Here is a 19032-nt window from a genome sequence, read left to right as displayed (position 1 = left end):
ACTCCTGTCTAGGAGCTGGCGAGCCTCATCTGTAGGTCTGTGCCAATGAAGCCTATGGGGAAGCAACAAGTTGCATGGATCAGAACAAAACCTGTGCCTCACTGCCATCTTTCAGTGCTTCCATGTGATCCTCGGATGTGACCAACTCTTAGAAGAAAATACAGGAAAGAGAATTACAGTAAAAAGAGTTCAGGCTAACCTAGTTGCCACACTGAAGATTCACTAAACTTTGTATTCTTTTAAAAGAGTTTTTCTCAGATTCGTTTAAAAATGTTGATAAGGTATAGGACATGGTGCCCCCAAACATGACACCTTGGCATTTGAGAAAATCTGAGAAACCAGAAGGTCACTAAACATTGCACATACTCTTCTTCATAACAGTCAGTACTAATGATACAGGATTTTGAAGCTGGAGGGGTTCCTCAGTATTTTGAACCCCAATTTTTGGGCCCTTGTACTATCTTAGCCTAGAATTGATAAAAACAGGCTTGATAAAGGTTAAGCCACGAGTTATTGACTTTATTTAGGAGAAATTGTGATTTGTGAGGTTCACTCGGTAAAAATTGGTGTCTAGGAAGAGGCTAGAGTAGGTATACACACATAGAAAACAGGACCTACAAGTCCATGCTAAAGGATTTAGAGGAAACATTCACACTTCCACATGGGAGCAAAAAGCATCAGCCCTGTACCTTCACATAGGGGAAAAATTACAAGATTAAATGGTGAAGCACTTGGGGCTAAGGAAGGATAACAGAGGGGAAGCATTCAAGCAAGGACAGGTAAATTAGGATACAAGAATAATGATTAGAAAAATCAAGAGAGTTATTACACACGTGATAGACCCAGAGAATGTATACATATGGTAGATCCAGAGTTTAGAGAAAGTACATATGGTACACCCAGTGTTCAGAGGAAAATCAGTGAAAAAGGAATGTGGAAACAGAATCTATGAGTGAAGCGAATACAAGTGTACCCATCCACAGCTAACTGGAGCCCTCCCTTAGCTGACTGGGAGAGGGGAGAGATACTTATTCACTATTTAAATGAAAGAACACAGGTCACTTGGGTCCCCCAGGTGGAAGAAAGAGAAGAGATACTCAGGCCAAAACAACTGTTCCCCCTTTACCAGCCAGGATGGAAAAGAGAATGATGGACTTCATGCTGTGTTCAGGCAAGGTCATAGGGCAAAAAGAGAGGACTGAGCCACATAAGCAACCACCTTTACACAATCAGACAGCCAAAGAGGATGGGCCTTGTTACCAGCTAAGGTGTGTAACGAGAGACCTGATTTGATTGGCTCATGGGGGCTGACCCAGAAAGAGCCAATACCTGATTGGCTTGTGGGCTAAGGAAGTTGGCAGGAGTGTCAAAACTCTCATGGGTTAGTGGACTCAGGGGCCTGATCCAAAGAGGCTGAGTTGAAAAAGACAGAGGGAGTTCCCGTTGGGGTTGGGTGTCGGTTGCTGGGAGCCATCTTAGGAAGGACAGGATCAGTTTTGAGTTACAGTTTTGGTAGGCTGGGCAGAATGTCATCTTTTTTCCTCTTTGGGCTTCTGTTCCTAACTGCCTATAAAACGCTACCTTACTCCTGTTCTCCTTCAGTAAACTCTCAATGCCAAAGCCGTCCAGAGAAAAGAAACATCTCATCCCAAAAGCTCCATCTCAATATCCAGAGAAAAGAAACTCTTGAAACACAAGTCAAAAAAGATCTGATGATTTTGTCTATCAAAAAAGTAAGTGTTATCTCAATTTTCCAGGTGCTAACTTACTCTCCGTTGGAGAATCTGCTTCTCTTTTCCAGATAGATGCAGATCCTAAGAAGAGAGCCACCCCATCATACCTCAAAAGGGGCCCAACTGAAACTAAGGACAACTGGTGAAATAAGCAAGGGTGATGTTTTCCTGTGAACCGGATACCAGCACAAAGGGGAAGGAGATCAACGCAGAGAAAAATCAACTCCTACCAAATCAGAGAGCCAAAGCCTCAGAGGCCCCCAACACCTCAGCACTGAAGCAGACCAAAAATGAACCCAACATGGCTCAGGGAAATCTTGCGGAAGAGGGGGCGGAAAGAATGTCAGAGTTACATGTTGGGTCATGATTTGCAGAGACATTTATCATACTAATAACTGGGGGCTAACTCCACAATGCACGACCCATTTTCATTAACAAGGAGGGTCTAATGGGAGGGGGTAGATCACAGATGAGCCTAAATAATGGTACCAAACTGCCTGTATTCACTGAAATGAAAACTAATAAATTAAATTAAAAAAAAAAAAAAAGATCTGATGAAGCCTTGCTAACTCTGTCCCAGTTTATTATCATCATCCCCCCTTTGTCCAAACATACTTCTCTTCTACAATTCATGCTTCAAAAGGTAAGAAATACATAGTTTATTCATTTCTTTAAGTTTTCCTGTGTAGACTTTCATGTCATGAAAAAAAAAAACTAAGTAAATTTGTATAATGTCTTCTTGTAAATACACCTTGTGTTGTGAGATCCTTAGCCATGAAATAAATGTAATCTCCCACAGAGTTTCTAATTTTCAGTCTGAGACTGTTGGCTGGGTGTGTCATAGGCTGAAAGTAGCTTATTCAGTCCAGAGGGTTCTGTTAAGGTACCGCTGGACCTTTGACAAAAGCCAGGATAAGGTCAGGATGTTTAACACATCAGTCTTCCAGATTGCAGTCTGTGGAGACTATGGTCACTAAGAGAAAAAACCTTGTACTAGTGTTTATATCTTCCATAGTAAAATAAAATTATAAACTTTTCTCCCATTAATGTTGGTGAGATTTATTTTCATTCTCCTGGATGGGACCCCAAGAGAATTGAAGAAAATACTTTTCTACAGTATTAAATTAAGAATATACCATAATTTTTCAATTGGTTAAATTTATGTTGAGTAGTCTTCCATGTTCACCTGATGTGTGAAAGGGTATAGGAGAGGAATGGTGTGCTGAAGGTCATGGCTGACCTCCTATAACAGAAAACAGGTTAATGGGGAAATAGCATTTGTTTAAGCAAAGTTTTAATCCAAGTTTACATGACTCGGAAGCCTTCAGAAATAAAGACCGAAATACCCAAGAAAAACTGTTTTTTATGTATTTATTTTAAAAAAACAATTTAGTGCTTACTTCAGTGAAACATTCACAGATGAGAAAACATGTGATTGGACAGAAGGATATGACCTCAAGGTAAGAGACTGAAAGGGACTCAGAAAGCCTGACCATTCAGAGAAAGCTTGACCTTTCTGTGTAGCTGTGTTGTTGGCTAGGTTTGAGTCAAGACCTTCTTGATGAAGGTGGTAGAGGAAGAAGTGAGAAGAAGAGTGTTACCACAATGCCTCTGTAGTGAGGATACCTAGTACTGTAAGAGTGAGAATTCACTGCTGTAAGTAATAATTAGCCCGGTCTCAGGAGAACATGAATTTCTCTTATAGACCTATCCCTCAATACATGATTTATAGAAAGAAAGAAAAAAATCTTCAAACCAGAGCCAATGGGAAGGCAGCTGAAGCATTAGAGATTGGAAAGAGATTTTGCAGAAAGTTCTTTTGAGGAGCAAGATGCCAATCTGAGTCACTGGGAACCTGGAGAAGGGAAGAGACACAAGGTCTTGGTAAGAAGGCAGATCTCAAAGAAGAGTCCAACCCACTAGGCATCCAGCTGGGGACAATTTTTTATTTTTTCTTTTTTAATTTGTCGAGGTTGGGTCTCAGTCTAGCTCAGGCTGACCTGGAATTCACTCTGTAGTCTCAGGGTGTCCTCAAACACATGGTGATACTCCTACCTCTGCCTTCTGAGCGCTGGGATTAAAGGCATGTGCTGCCACATCCGGCTCTGGGGACGAATTTTCTCAGTGTCTTGAGAGTCAGAGAGTGAATGTCATTTTAAAATATGAGAAATTATTGAAACAGTAGGCAAAATGAAATGAAAATTAATTGCTTAAAAGATATGAAACATTTAATGTTGTTGATATCAACTCAATCTGTAAAATTCTATGTCCTTGTTATATCCTTATCAGCCAAGTATGAGAGTGTATACATTACCAAACAAGGAAGGTGATTTTTGTTTGTTTGTTTGATTTTTGAGATAGGGTCTCACTCTAGCCCATGCTAACCTGCAATTACTATGTAGTTTCAAGGTGGTTTAGAACTCACGGATATCCTTCTGAAAGGCCCAAGAATTCAGAAGCTCAGAAATACTATCACGCTCCAAGGGGAGCTTAAGCGGGCTCCCTGCATACCTCAAACTCCAGGCTTTACTCTCTGTTGGAAGCAAGTAAAGAATCCCTCTTCTCATTATATCAGAGCCCACTCCTAATATAAAACTAGGTAAAAGGGCATGAGATAGCCCTCGAGGATGGGAAATGAGTAATGAAGTGAACCACTTATTTGGTTTCTGTAAATAGCCTACACTATAAGCCTTACACTATAAGCCTTAATAGCCCACACTGTTAGCCTTAGTAGCTCACACCATAAGCTATAACAGCCTGCCTCAGACCACCAAGGTCACAGGAGGCTGATACCATACTCTGCTACCCCCACCTAAGGAATTGCACAAAGGCTGACCTCCAAGGTCATAGGAGACTGGTACCACACTCTGCTATTCCCACCCAAGGACCTGCGCAAATGCTGACCACAAAGGTCATAAACTAATTGGCTTAGAAACTATGGGGTGGCACAAACTGACTGGCTAACACCCTGCGGGGCTCCTAATATTAGAAAATGATTGGTCTAATGCACAGGCTTTGTTAGAAACCCTATAAAAACTGTCCTGTTCCTGCATTCGGGGCTCTGCAGTCCTCTACCCCTGTGAGGTGTACGACTGTGGGCCCCAGCGCGCTTGGAATAAAATCCTCTTGCAGTTTGCATCAAGACCGCTTCTCGTGAGTGATTTGGGGTGTCGCCTTATCCGGGCAGAGTGTGGGGGCCCCCTGCGGGGGTTTTTTCCTACACTTCTACCTCTCCCTCCAGAGTGCTGGGATTAAAGGTATGTGCCACCATGTCCGGCAGAAGGTTAGCATTTTAAAATACTCAGCCACGTGACTTGAGACAATGTTATCTTACTGCATATTTCTTGGAATTACTCACTTAAAAATATTTTATCTTATTTATTTGCAATGGAAGGGGGAAGAGAATGGGTATGCCAAGGCCTTCAGCTACTGTAAACCAGCTCCTGACACATGCACCACTTTGTGCACCTGGCTTACGTGGCTCCTGAGGAACCGAACCTAGGTCCTTTGGCTTCTCAGGCCAGTGCTTTAACTGCTAAGCCATCTCTCCAGTCCTGTTTGAGCTTCTTAATGTTCATATTTCCTTTTGTAATTTTACATACTGACATTTAATTTAGTTGTAAAACAAAGCATAAGGGTGTCAGAATTTTTTAAATGGAGTTGATAGAAGTATGAAACCTACCTTCTCCCAGATAATTCATTAGCAAGAGAGTGAAGACCCTAATTTCTTTACACAGATGGCAGGGGTTCAGGGTTTAAGTCCTATTTTAAGGTCTTTGCTTTTTTTGGTGCTGCTGTTTTCCCCTGGTGCTGGCTACCTAACCCAGGGCCTTGCACATACCAGGCAAGTGCTTTACCATTGAGCTACATCCTGAGACATATCTGTAATTTTAGCTATTACACCTCAGTGTTCTAATCTATAAGTGCAACCTTATGAAAAGTAAGTACTATTTATCTATAAATTTATTTTATAAATTCAGTAACTGATGAATGGATAAAAGTTTATTGATTTTAAGTATAATTCTAAATTCCTACATATCTCCCACTGAAATGTTAGTAGGCTCTTGCATACTCAGGAGGAAATTAACATTTGTAAGCTATCAAGTTGGAAGTAAGCAAGTCCCCATTTAAGGGACTTAACCAAACTTGTCTCTTTTTACTTTTATAAAATATCTCCTTGAATCTACTAAAAAGGTGAATTGGTATTGTTGAAATATTTTAAGAAGAAGGTAGGGTTGACTGGGGTGCTATAGAGCATGACAGAGCCTGGCATTTCAATTCTCCGTGTGTGTGTTCAGCCTCACATCAGGTGCCCAGGAGCCACCAGGAAAGGGAGTGATACCATTTACTTTCCTAGGGAAAGGCATAATCCTAGGGAAAAACATAATCCTTCATTTCCTCTTCTAGGAAAGAAAGAGGAAAGCAGATCCCCTCCCCCAACCCTCCACAGCCTGTAAATTTCTGGCCTTCAGCACAGTGGAGGCTGGGACAATGCCCTCAGGGAAAAGACAAAAGATAGAGCCAGATTCTGATTCCCTTCACAGCTCTGAGGACATTTCTCCTTCTACAGAGGTAAGGACATTTTCAATTTTACTTTTGGGGGCTCTGTTACACCTAAACTGCCTCAGGAAAACGGAATGGAAGGAAGAACTCTTTCTGATGCTTATATTAAAAGCATGACATACAAAGTACATGCAGTTTATGAAATTCCTGCTTAGAGACTAGCTGAGCTCCACTGAATCCTAGAGTAGAGGAGGCAGCATCAGTACTGGCATTGCTAAGGATGCTGGTTCCCTTCTGATTCCTCTGTTCTCTTCTTATCTCTTTGTTCTTCAATGATACTTTCCACATAGTAATCTTCTTCCAAGACTGATGTTGAGACCGAACTCCATCAGCCACGCCCCTTCTCCCTGCCTAGTCTATGCCATTCCCTGATTGCTAAGGAACTTGAAAGCTTTCTTTCTCAGCCTGGGGCCACTTTTCTTTCCTTCCTTAGGGAAGCTTTGTATGCTTTTTGAATGCTGCCTTGGGTGGCCTATGTGGAGACTGCTTGTGCTCAGATGTAATTTATTTGTTCATCGGAGAATCTGAACAGTTCTAAGGCAGCCAGTAAGGTTGCCCAGATCCATTACATCAGCATCACATGCTGGCGATCCTTCCAAGCCTAATGCTTCTCTTTGCAACCTTTGTTCTTTTCTTTTTTTCAAGGACAGAAAGAAAGCCTGGGAAAAGGGCAAAAGAGGTCTGCCTTTCATTGACAATCACTAAATATTTTTTTCACTTTCATATGGGAGGGACGTAAAGGAAGAGTTAACCCCCCCCCCCAACCCAAGGAGTAAATTATAGCTTCCAGGTTATCAATTTTGTCTGATTTGAGACTGGATTTTCACTGAGTTCTCACCTTTAGTTATGTTAAGAATTTCTCTTGGAAATGTCCATATATACTAATGGAGTATATATAGAAAATAACACTTCTGTTTCCCAGTGAGGGTTGGGAGGGGAGCAGAATGGAGAATAGGGGAGGATTTCATCAAGAATAGTAGAATGTTTCTTCCTGCTTTCTTAATATTCAGAGCATTCTCTCTTCAGCTTTCTGTGACATTGCTTACAGAAGAGTGTGTGCTTCACGAAGCTTTTCAGCCAGCTGGGGCTGGGCAGATAGCTGAGTGGGTAATGTGCTAAAGAACTGAGCTGGGATCCATAGCATTCTTGGAAAATAGGAAGCCTTTGGCTGGAGAGATGGCTCAGCACTTAAGGCTCTTACCTGCATAACCTATCAACTTGGGTTTTATTCCCCAGTACCCACGTACCAATGTGCCTTTTTTTTCCCTCTCTCTCTCTCTCTGTGTATCTCTGCTTGTAAATAAATGAAATGTTAGAAAATAACTTAAAGCTGCATTCTGTAGAGATCCACTAATTTTTCCATAACGGATGAGGCATTTATAAAACTCATTCCCTCTCTGTGACCGCAGGTGTCTAACTATGGTACTCTTCCTTATGACATTTGCTCCATAAACTAAGGGACTACAAATGTGGTTAAAAAGTAACAAATTGCTGGGCGTGGTGGCACACGCCTTTAATCCCAGCACTTGGGAGGCAGAGGTAGGAGGATTGCTGTGAGTTCGAGGCCACCCTGAGACTCCATAGTGAATTCCAGGTCAGCCTGGGCTAGAGTGAGACCCTACCTCGAAAAACCAAAAAAAAAAAAAAAAAAAAAAAAAAAAAAAAAAAAGTAACAAATTGTGGGATAGAGAAATCACGCAGCAGAAATGTGCTTGTTCCAGGTCCAGGTACCATTCTCGAATACCCACATAAAACCAGATGCCTAAAGTGTAACATAAGTCTGGAGTTCCTTTGCGATGGTAGGAGGCTGTGCTGTGTCCATTCTTTCTCTGTCTCCTCTGCCTACCTCTCTTTTCTGTCTCTCAAATAAATAAAATTATAAAAATTGAACTTTTACTTGTGGGAAGAGAGATGATTTGTTCTGAAAAAGTGATTCCAGTTAGAAGCAGAGGGACAAGTCACGAACTGCAAGTCTGCCACTCATCACACAGCTCCTTCCCAGTGTAACTTGATACCGTTCATCTTCCCTTGGCAAAGGACAGTTTAGCTTTATCATTAATGTCTGGCACAGACATCTTTATTGCTGTATTTTCAAAGCACTGATTAGATAAGTGAGGTAAAATTCTCATTATGGAAAGATTAGACTATGTGTGTAGGTAACGTGAAGGAGGGAGCTCCTCCATCATTCCAGCACAGCAGGAGTGCTTCTAATATTTGCTCCGTTGACTTCCAGGACACTTGGAAGGTGACAGGGGGTACCTCGCTTCTCTGGGGCAGTTAGCTAAGGGTAGGAGCCCAATGAAAACCAGAAGACATCCGCCTGCTGGTTCTGACAGCTGGAATTCAGTGTCTGATCCCATCTCATTCACAAGGGCTGCAGCACCTCCTGCTGTCTCTGCAATCTAGCACATTACCTAAGTGGGGAGGCTTCGGATCACCCCTTGAATCCACAGACAGACTCAGTCTCTCCTTTGCCTACCTGAGTCTGACGACAGAAACCCATCCTAATTGACCACAAAGACTTGTCCATGCTAACTTCTTCCTTTGTCCTCTGTGATCTTGCCTGCCTGAATGGGCATGTAAGTCATGTATATGTTGGGTCACATCAAAATACAGACACATATTAAACATCATATAAATTTGGCAAGGTATTGGGGCACACACCTGCAATCACAGGCAGGGGGATTGTGAATTTGATTCCAGTGGGTTCCACTCCAGCAAGACAACACAGCATGACCTAGTTTCAAAACAATAGCTAAACCCCAAAAGCTGAAATGAAAAACAAACCCCAACAAACTAACTCAAAAAGTACTGTATAAAAATTGCCTTTCTTCAGGCTTTTTTTTTTTAATTTCTTTTTGTTCATTTTTTATTTATTTGAGAGCAACAGACATAGAGAGAAAGACAGATAGAGGGAGAGAGAGAGAATGGGCGCGCCAGGGCTTCCAGCCTCTGCAAACGAACTCCAGACGCGTGCGCCCCCTTGTGCATCTGGCTAACGTGGGACCTGGGGAACCGAGCCTCGAACCGGGGTCCTTAGGCTTCACAGGCAAGCGCTTAACCGCTAAGCCATCTCTCCAGCCCTCTTCAGGCTTTTTGTACAATTTATGAAACATAAATTTATTTTATGCTTAGACTTGTGTCCTCTCAGCAAAATATCTCATACTGTGTACACAAATCTTCCCAAGCCCTAGAAACTTCAAACCATAGAACACGTGTGGCCTCAAGGATTTCCAATCAGGTCAGCTGCCCTGTGCCCTGTGTGAGAACATGGGATCTGATTAGGGTGGTTTGGTTTTTTCAAGGAAGCCTACCTGGTATTCATTCAGAAAATCAGAGTTGAGTGGTGTCTTAGTGTTCTTCTGATGTGTGTCCTGAGTACTCCTTTCCCAGTTCCTTAGTGGTCCCACATGTTCAGCAATGGCCTTAAGCCAAAGGAAGAGAACTTGCAGGATTGATTTTATTTCAACTAAATGACCAGCTCTGGGAAGTTCAACCTGTGGTTTGCTCATGTTCTCTCTGCATTTTTATTTTCCATTGAGAAAATTCTTTGAGACACCAATTTGGAGATGACATTCTTAAACAAGGCAAATGCCAGGACTAGGAATGAAATTATTGTAAAGCAGAGAATAAAGAATTTAGAATACCCAAAAGAATTACCTTAATTAGATTTATTTAAATATCTGATCACATATTTTTTTTGCTTGCAAGAAATTTTTCTATTGAGTAGTAATACACAATTTGACAAATTTTATTCTGAGGTGCTATGTTAGCAAAGCATGAAAACTAATCTTCATAAATCCTTTGGTGACACTTTTATTCCTTCAAACCAACAAAATGGTAAGTGAATTTCATTAATGGTAGTGATATATAAAAATGAGCCAGGTTGTAGCTCTCTCGTGTAGGAAGTGACTTGCCAGCCACAGCTGACTCTTCACTGCCCTCCTCTGGCCCATTTTGGAAACACTGCTCTTTTTTTTTTAATATTATTATTGCTGTTCTTAGTTTAAATCTCTTGCTTTCTTGATGATGGTTGACTTAGGCAGGAAGTACTAGAGATAAAATGGTGAATGAAAAATATTTTGGGACTGGGTTATACCAAATTCCTCCTACCCAAAGGGAATAAACTGAAGTATTGTTTTCTGGAAATCTCTGTTTTATACAGCAGCTCCAAGTTGTTTCTACATGAACCTTGTGCACCCTTCCCTGTTATGACTGTGTTGTAATGGCTTGGTTATTTCAATTTTATTTTAAAATAAATTTTATTCATTTATTCAAGAGCAAGCGAGAGAGAGAGAGAGAGAGAGACAGAGAGAGAGAGAGAGAGAGAGAAAGAGATTGGGTGTGCCAGGGCCTCTAGCCACTGCAAATGAACTCCAGATGCATGCACTCCCTTGTGCATTCTGGCTTACGTGGGTCCCGGTGAGTCAAACCAGGATCCTTTGGTTTTGCAGGAAAATGCCTTAACTGCTGAGCCATCTCTCCAGCCCTTTATTTTTAAAAAACTTACTATTAAGTAGAAACTTTGTAGGGATTCAGTGCTCTTGTGCTGCACTCTGGTGGCTGAGATCATACATTACAGGTGTAAGTTTTAGCAGGTCTGCTCCTTGCATTCATACTGCCATCAAATACTGAGGGTCCACAGTATGTTAGCCATGCTCTAGAAGTTGGAGTTTCAGTAGTCAGACAGAAAGAAAAGATACTTATCCTTAGAGGAATCATGTGTCAATGAGAGACATGACTATACTCATGGTATACAATGCATGAGTGATGGAAATGATAAACTGAGGGCTGGATGTGTGTATAGAAGCTTATAACCACCTTTAAGTAGGTGGTTCTGGGGCAGGGGGCTCTCAGAAACCATGAAATTGAGAAAATGGTTTCAGGAAGTGAGGGAATAAGCCATGGTGCTGTCTGAGGGAAATGGCTTAGACAGAATATATGTGAAGATGATGGGGGCCTACAAGGGACCTGGGAACCAGCAGAACCCAAAGATCAGCCTAAGAACCTTGAGCTGAATAAGAGGCAGGGAGAAATATGAGGACCAAAATGATGGAAAACAGGAGGCCTGGTGGGGCCCAGGTTGAAGCAGAGAGGCCAACCATGAGACTTGCAGTCATAAGCAGCATGATGGGAGAGAGCTCCGAGGAAGGGCTCACCATGTATAAAGGTGCTGGGCACACTCACAGTGGAGACTGTCAGCCTCCACTGATGGGGTGACACAGGACATGCAACAGACATGCAAATTGATCCTGGTCTCCAAGGGCTCAGCCTGAGTGTGGGTAACATTGTTCCCATGTAATACAATCACTTTAAACATGGCAGGAAGAGGTTGAGCAGGCAGCAGAGTGTGAGGAAGAGATCAGGATTGTAGTTTGGAGAATATGACTAACAGCACATGTGGGCAGACTCAGTTTTCTTGAGTAGATCCTAATTACTATGTTATGTAATTGTCCTCATATAATTTCCTTTATCAATTCTCCTTGTGCATATCTGCTGCTGATCAGTCCTCTTAGCTTTTCTTTTGGTATAACAATCATTATTTTACTTTCAGTTTTGGTGTATGTGTATGTGTGGAGTGATCTGCACACACACTGTGGGTACCCGTGTGAAGGCCAGAGGAGGATGTCATCTGTCTTCTCCTACTGTGTATCCATCTTCTATCCCTGAGACATGGTTTCTCGCTGAACCTGGACCTTGTGCCATTTTTTGGTTATGTTGCTTGATCATCCTGTCTCCTCAGTGTCGAGCTTACAGGCATGTGTGGCCACATCTGGCTTTTTTATGTGGGTGCTGGAGACCGAGATCAGCTCCTCGTGCTTGTGCAGAAAGTGCTCTTCCCTTCTGAACCATTTCCTAGCTCTTATTTCATTTCTGAATGATAAAGCTTCCCTGCATATGGAACCCCAGGCTAGTCATCCTTGGCCACCTCCACTCCCAAATCCAACCAGTACATTCACTTGTCTCATCTTTTTGCTTTTAACATTTTTTTGCATGTGCAGTATATGTGGTGCGTGTGTACCCACAGGCATGCAGGCATGCAGTGAGCATATGCAGGCGTATATACAGGTGCCTTCATAGGATCATGGTGAATATTGGGTACTGTTCCTCTATTGCTTATCAGTATATTTCCTTGAGACAATCTCGTGCACAGCTGCAGTTTTTACGAGCCCCAGCATAACTCTAGTCTCTGCTCCCTGCAGGATTGGTATTGTATGTGACCACAGCCAGCTGTTTACAAGGGTTCTGGGCAATCAAACTCAGGAGGCTTCAGAACTGCTAAGGACCTCATACTTGAAGCAAACACTCACTGAGGTTATCTCCCCAAGCTGCTTTTTATAGCTTTTGACAAGAATTCTATTGTTGTACTGATATTTGTTCTGAATCTAATAAATATGTACATTCAAATAGATGTTCTTAAACTATTCCTTTGATCACATATTTTCAGAAATTTGATTATAAAGAACTTTGGTACTGTCTTCTTTATTCTTTATGTTTCTTCTTTTTTGAGTTCTTAAAAGTTCTAGAATATATGAATTCATTTTTTTCATCAAATTTACAATATTTTTGGTCATTTTTCTTTTATTATCACTTCCCTTCTCTGAATCTCTATGATATTATGAGCTGTTAGATTACTTGATATTGTTGTGCAAGTCATATATATACACATACATATATGTACGCATATATACATGCGTGTATGTCTGTGTTTAAATATATGAGAGAGAGACAAGGGAGAAGAGAAGAGGACCCACTGTATTTCTGAAACTGGCATTGAAATTCTCTGTGTAGCCTTGGCTGACTTCAGGGTTGTGATTTCTCCTGCCTCACATCCTGAAATTGAAGGCATGTGCCACCAACCTAGCTTTTGATTGTTTCTTAAAAGTCTGTTTCTCTCTGTGCTTTATTTAAAATATTTTTCCATTGCCTAAAGTTCATTTTATTGTATTTAAATTCACTGGGTTTAATTATTGTTGCAGTTACTTTCTTGTTGCTGGTACAAAACACATAACAAGAAAGGAGCTTATGGGAGGAAAGGGTTATTTCATCTTACAGGCTCCAGAGACTACTTCATGTCAGTAAAATATGACATGAGCAAGACAGAAAGGGAAGGAAGTAGTCTAAATACCGGGCTAACAAACTTCCAGTGACACACTTCCTCCAGCAAGACTCCACCTCCCAAAGGCTCCACCAGCTGGGGATTGAGCATGAGGCTTGGCCAGTGGCATGTGAGTCTGTGGGGGACGCTTCACATTCACAGTGCCACAATCACACTTTATTTTTCTGCTTTTCATTCCAGATAATATACTCTGTTCTCTACACATTTCCTTTGCTGCTTCATACGTTGTTCACTTGTTATAATGTTACCATTTTGTTTTATTTCCCTAATTATATTTAAACAGTATTTCAAAGTCTCTTCTTGTTAACCTCATTATTTCTATAAATCCTGTTTTTGGTGCAGCTGACTAACTTTCTTCCTGGTTTGGGTCCCACACATGGTTAAGGTGACATGTCCTGCTTTCCTCCTGGCTAGGTTCATATGTCCCACTCTTTTATCTTTGTTATTCTTTTATTTGAAGACACAGAACAGACTTAATATACCTGATGATGTATTTATTTACATACTCTTGAACATTATTTTGGAATCCATTTAAATTATTAGGATTGGTTTGATACTTTTAAGACATGCCTCGTTTGGTTAGACGGACCCAGGTCATACTATAGTCTAGATCTAAGTTGCTTGTAATACGAAGATGAGATGCCTATGTGAATTGCAGTGTGTCTGACTGTTCCATCTATTACAAGGTCTTTTATCTTTGACCTGGGGATTCATTGAGTATTCCCAACTCTGTGTTAGCTGTTAGAAAGTTTTACCACCCTCCGTCTCTTCTTCCCTCCCTCCCTCCTCTTCTTCCTTCCTGTAGAACAGAGTGGCCTTGTATTCATGACACATTTTACCCCCGCCTGCACCTTGCATGATGTAGGCGTGCTATCATGACTACTATGCTTGGCAGCTGTTACCACTTTTCTTCCTGCTGTTGATGAAAGGGCTTTGTCTGCCCTGGTTTCTGTGCTGTCACCTGTGCACACACCACTACTCAGGTCAAAACTTGTGAGACTTCCTTTGTAAGTTTTGAATTCTTTGTTTGCCCCTCCTATCTGGTATTCTGTTTCACAAACTCTTACCTCAAAGTGACACCTGGGCCCTGCTTGCATTCTTTCTCTTTGTCCAGTGGCCTATGAGCCTTTTCCAAGCAATAAACTGGGCTCGTCACAGGGTTCTTCTTATTTAGTCCCTTGTTCTCTGGGAATCAGTGTACTCACTACCAATGTCAAATGACTGGAAACTAGGTTACTATTGTGAAAGGCTGGCTGCTGCTGCTGCTGCTGTTGATTAAGTCTAGTCCACCTCAGTAGGAAGTGTAGCCCCAGGGTAGTTTAATTTTGAGACTGGTCATTTGAACATGAAAGCAGTGATGTCAAGGAGGCAGTTAAATAATGAATTTTGGATTCAGGAACAAGAACCAGATTGGGTGGATACATACATACATATACATACACATACACACACATGCACACAAGGGGGGGGGCAGGCAGGGGAGTGAGTCTTAAAGTGGTCTGAAATTAATTACATAGATGAAAATTATCTTGAGTTTCTGATCTTGATTCTAACCACTGAGTTCTGAAAATACATATGTATCCTTGGTTTATACAGTGCTAGTAATCAAACTCAGGACATCATGCATGTGACGCAAGTATTTTACCATCTGACCCCTTGAGATACACGTTTTATCATGAAAACATAATCACCTGTCACCTTGGACAATTTCTCCAAACTGTTTGCCTTAGCCCCACTCATCACATTTTCATCACTACTGGGTCTGTCCTATCAAATAAGATGATCAGGTATCATGGATGTGGTGGTTTGATTCAGGTGTCCCCCATAAACGTGGGTGTTCTGAATACTAGATCCCCAGCTGATGGATGTTTGGGAATTAATGCCTCCTGGAGGGAGTATATTGTTGGGGTCAGGCTTATGGGCTTTATAGCCAATTTCCCCATGTCAGTGTTTGGCACACCCTCCTGTTGCTGTGGTCCACCTTACATTGGCCAGGGGGTGATGTCCACCCTCTGCTCATGCCATCGTTTTCCCCTGCCACCATGGAGCTTCCCCTCAAGCCTGTAAGCCAAAATAAATCTCTTTTTCCCAGAAGCTGCTCTTGGTTGGGTGATTTCTACCAGCAATGCGACCGGACTGCAACCGTAAAGTGGTACTGAGGAGTGGGATTGCTGCTAGACACCTGACTATGTGACATCAGCCTTTTGTAGCTGATTTTCAAGAGGAATGTGGAAGGAGTTGAAACCCTGGCCTAAGAGATGCCTTGCAGTGCTGTAAGTACAGCTTGATGGACTATTCTGGTCAGAGCTGAAAGATCTGAAGGCAGTAAGAACTATGGACTGTGAGGTTTGGTTTATGAGGGTGAAAAAGAGCTTTGCCTGGACTGGACTAGCAGTTTGTGTGAGAAGCTTGCTCTTATGCCCAGATCCTGAGAAATTGTGCAGGGTTGCTTTGCATATAAATGAACTAGTGTGAGCAGAGGGATATGGCACAGAAAGAAAAACTTTTGGGTGAACTGTTGCCCATTCAGCTGCAACTGAGAGATTACAACCTTTGAGACAGGGCTAGCTGACCTGCACTTGGCAACAGTAAGAATGTAGACTCTTTTGAAGGGGCCTGAGTGCTCAAGGAGTGTCCTGTTCTTCAAAATCTACTGTATTCCCCCCTGGATTAAAAAATTGGCACCGTACTTGGTATCGTGGAGTATAAGAAATGCTGGAAAGAGGGTTGTTGAGTTTGCAACACCGTCTTGTGTTTTGGAAATGGCCATGGGCAGTGTGAAGCGGGTTTGCTGGTTGCCTGCATACAGACCCCATAGGGCCATGAGGATGAACCGTGGATTACAGTGGAGACCAAGTGGAGATGCCAGGACCAAGAGATGGCTGCTGAGGAGCTGCCAGCCTCAATGAAGTTTCCCAGGACTGTGAGTAGCTTAGCTGGAGGGGTGGAATTGGAATGCCAGAGACTTGTTGCTGGTTAGAATTATTGGACTTGAAGCTACAGAGTTTGATGTTTGCCCTGGTTGTTTTAAATCTTGTATTGGTTGAATGTTTCTTTGCTATGCCCAGTGCCATCTTTTTCAGTGTGAATATTTATTCTGTGCCATTATGGGTTTTTTGAGGTTATATTTTGGTATTATGGCTCAGTTAAAAGATCTTGGACTATGGGATGTATGAACATCATTGGGATTGGTAAAAACTATGGGGACTTTTAAAGTCAGACTGAATGCATTGTATTTTACATTATGTATGGATATCAGTTTATGGGGCCCAGGGGCGGAATGTGGTGGTTTGATTCAGGTGTCCCCCATAAACTTAGGTGTTCTGAATGCTAGGTTCCCAGCTGATGGAGATTTGGGAATTAACGCCTCCTGGAGGGAATGTATTGTTGGGGGGCAGGCTTATGGGTTTTATAGCCAGCTTCCTCATGCCAGTGTTTGGCACACCCTCCTGTTGCTGTGGTACACCTTATGTTGGCTAGGGGATGATGTCCCTCTGCTTATGCCATCATTTTCCCCTGCCATCGTGGAGCTTCCCCTCGAGCCTGTAAGCCAAAATAAATCTCTTCTTCCCAGAAGCTGCTCTTGGTTGGGTGATTTCTACCAGCAATGCGAATCCGACCGCAACAATGGACTTACTCTTTAAAGGTACAGACTTATTTGCTAGTAAGTCCTTTTCATAGTAAATATCTTCGCCAAGCAAATCCAAGTCAATTTTATTTGAAATGCCAACTCTTGTCTAATTATAGTGGCTGCCTGAAGTGCCACACACAGAGAGAATCTGAGGCCATGTCCAGGCTGAGAAGGAAGGAGGCCGATGAAAGATTATCCTTCTTCTGGGAGAGAACCAAGATAGGTGTACCATGTGTGTACATGTCTTGGCATAAGACAGTGTACTTGGGGCAAGTAATACAGAACTAACCCAATATAGTCTGTCAGCTACTCTACTTTCATTGAGAGTGATATAAAGTAATTTTTCTCTGGAAGGCCTTATGAGCATATACTCCCCCAAATTAGTCAAGAACACTAGTTCCTGTTGCATTTTCTCTAGAACCATTGGATTGGAAAATAAAACAGTCCTTTATCCAACCACAAGTGGTGTGTTTTCCACCTTATAAGACTCATCAGTACAACCCCATAATTTACCAGAACAAACTCCATTCTGAAACACAAAATTTAAAGAGAGATTTACCTCAAACATCAGAGCTAAACCTTCCCTAGATTATACTGAATTATATTTTCAAACTTGTTTTGAATAGTGCTTGAAACATTATAGCTCTCAATGAATATTTCTTAAGTGCATCAAGATCACTTTTCCATTTCTGTGTGGAATGGGTACCCAAGATGATATCTAAGGATTTTCCTTATAGTAAAATACTGTTATATTGAGATTACATTGTATTTTAAGTGAATCTTGGGAATCCTTTGCCTTACACAAGATAATGGCTAGAGCTGATAGTGCCCTTCACAGTGATGAACTTCAAAGTATAGAAAACTGGATATGAGTTATAATTTTATATGTCAACTTGACTAGGTTAAAGGTTGTCCATATGACTGGTAACACATTAATTTTGTAGGTGGGGGTATGTTTCTGGTAGAGATTAAGATTTGAATAAGTAAATTGAATAATGTTATTCCCTACTAATGTAAGCATACAGTATACAGTTCATTGAATGCACAGGCAGAACAAAAAGTTGGATGGAAGAGTGTTATGGTTTGTCTATGAAATGCCCCTCTTAGTTTAATTTTTGTGTTGAAGGTTTACTTCCCAGGTGATAGTGCTATTTTGGGAGATGGTAGATAGTGTGGAAGATTGGTCCTGGCTGGAGGAAGAATGAGACACTGTATATATGCTTTTGAAGGATGGGTCTTTTCCCTGTTCTCCTTCCTATCTTGTCTCTGTTTCCTGGCTGTCTGGAAGTGAGCAGCCTCCCCCTCACGCACTCCTATCCTCATGATGTTGAGCTTTGCCTCAGACCCAAAGAAAGGGAGGCAGCTCACTGTGGACTAAATTCTCAGAAATTGAGCTGAAACAAATCTCTCCTCCCTAAAGTTTTTTTTTTTTTTTTTCCCCTCTGATACTTGTTAAGGTGATAAAACCTGAGTAAGGCAAAGTATGTCTGTGTGTCAGTCTGTCTCTATCCTTTACTGTCCTCAAACATGAGAGCTAATATACAATGGTATGTATGTTAGCACACACTTCTCACAATTCCCATTCTCAGACCACAACAACCTACTTTCCCAGGATGCCAGATATAGATGAGATTTGGAGATTATTTACCTCCATAATTGCATGATCCTATTTCCATAGTAACACCTATCTTGGTGTGGAGTGTGTATGTCTGTGTGTGTGTGTTGTATGTGTGTGTATTGTGTTCACATTTGTGTAGGAGCATATGTGTGGATGTGAGTGTGTATATTTGTGCATGTGAAAGTCAGAGATTGACATTGAGTACCTCCCTCTATTGTGTTTTCACCTTAATTAATACATATTATTATTCCCAAGAAGAGAGAGATTGAGAGAGGGGGAAGGAAGGAGAAGAAGGGAGGGAGAGAGAGAATGAGAATATGGGCATGTCAGAGCTTCTAATTGCTGCAAATGAACTCCAGATACATGT

The 19032-nt window shown here is 41.7% G+C and overlaps 1 long non-coding RNA gene across 1 annotated transcript in view; it reads left to right on the top strand.

Annotated features, from left to right (window-relative positions):
* Positions 1–4949: 4949 nt before the first annotated feature.
* LOC123463578 overlaps positions 4950–19032 on the top strand; it is an 80569-nt gene continuing 66486 nt past the window's right edge. Inside the window, exons 1-2 of the long non-coding RNA XR_006638992.1 lie at positions 4950–4990; positions 6141–6305. This is a non-coding gene — a long non-coding RNA (uncharacterized LOC123463578). The remainder of the gene's footprint in view (positions 4991–6140; positions 6306–19032) is intronic.

The sequence above is a fragment of the Jaculus jaculus genome, chromosome 9 (assembly GCF_020740685.1).
Source record: "Jaculus jaculus isolate mJacJac1 chromosome 9, mJacJac1.mat.Y.cur, whole genome shotgun sequence".
NCBI lineage: Eukaryota > Metazoa > Chordata > Mammalia > Rodentia > Dipodidae > Jaculus > Jaculus jaculus.
Note: the sequence above shows the minus strand (reverse complement) of the source record. Positions and strands in the feature narration are given on the sequence as shown.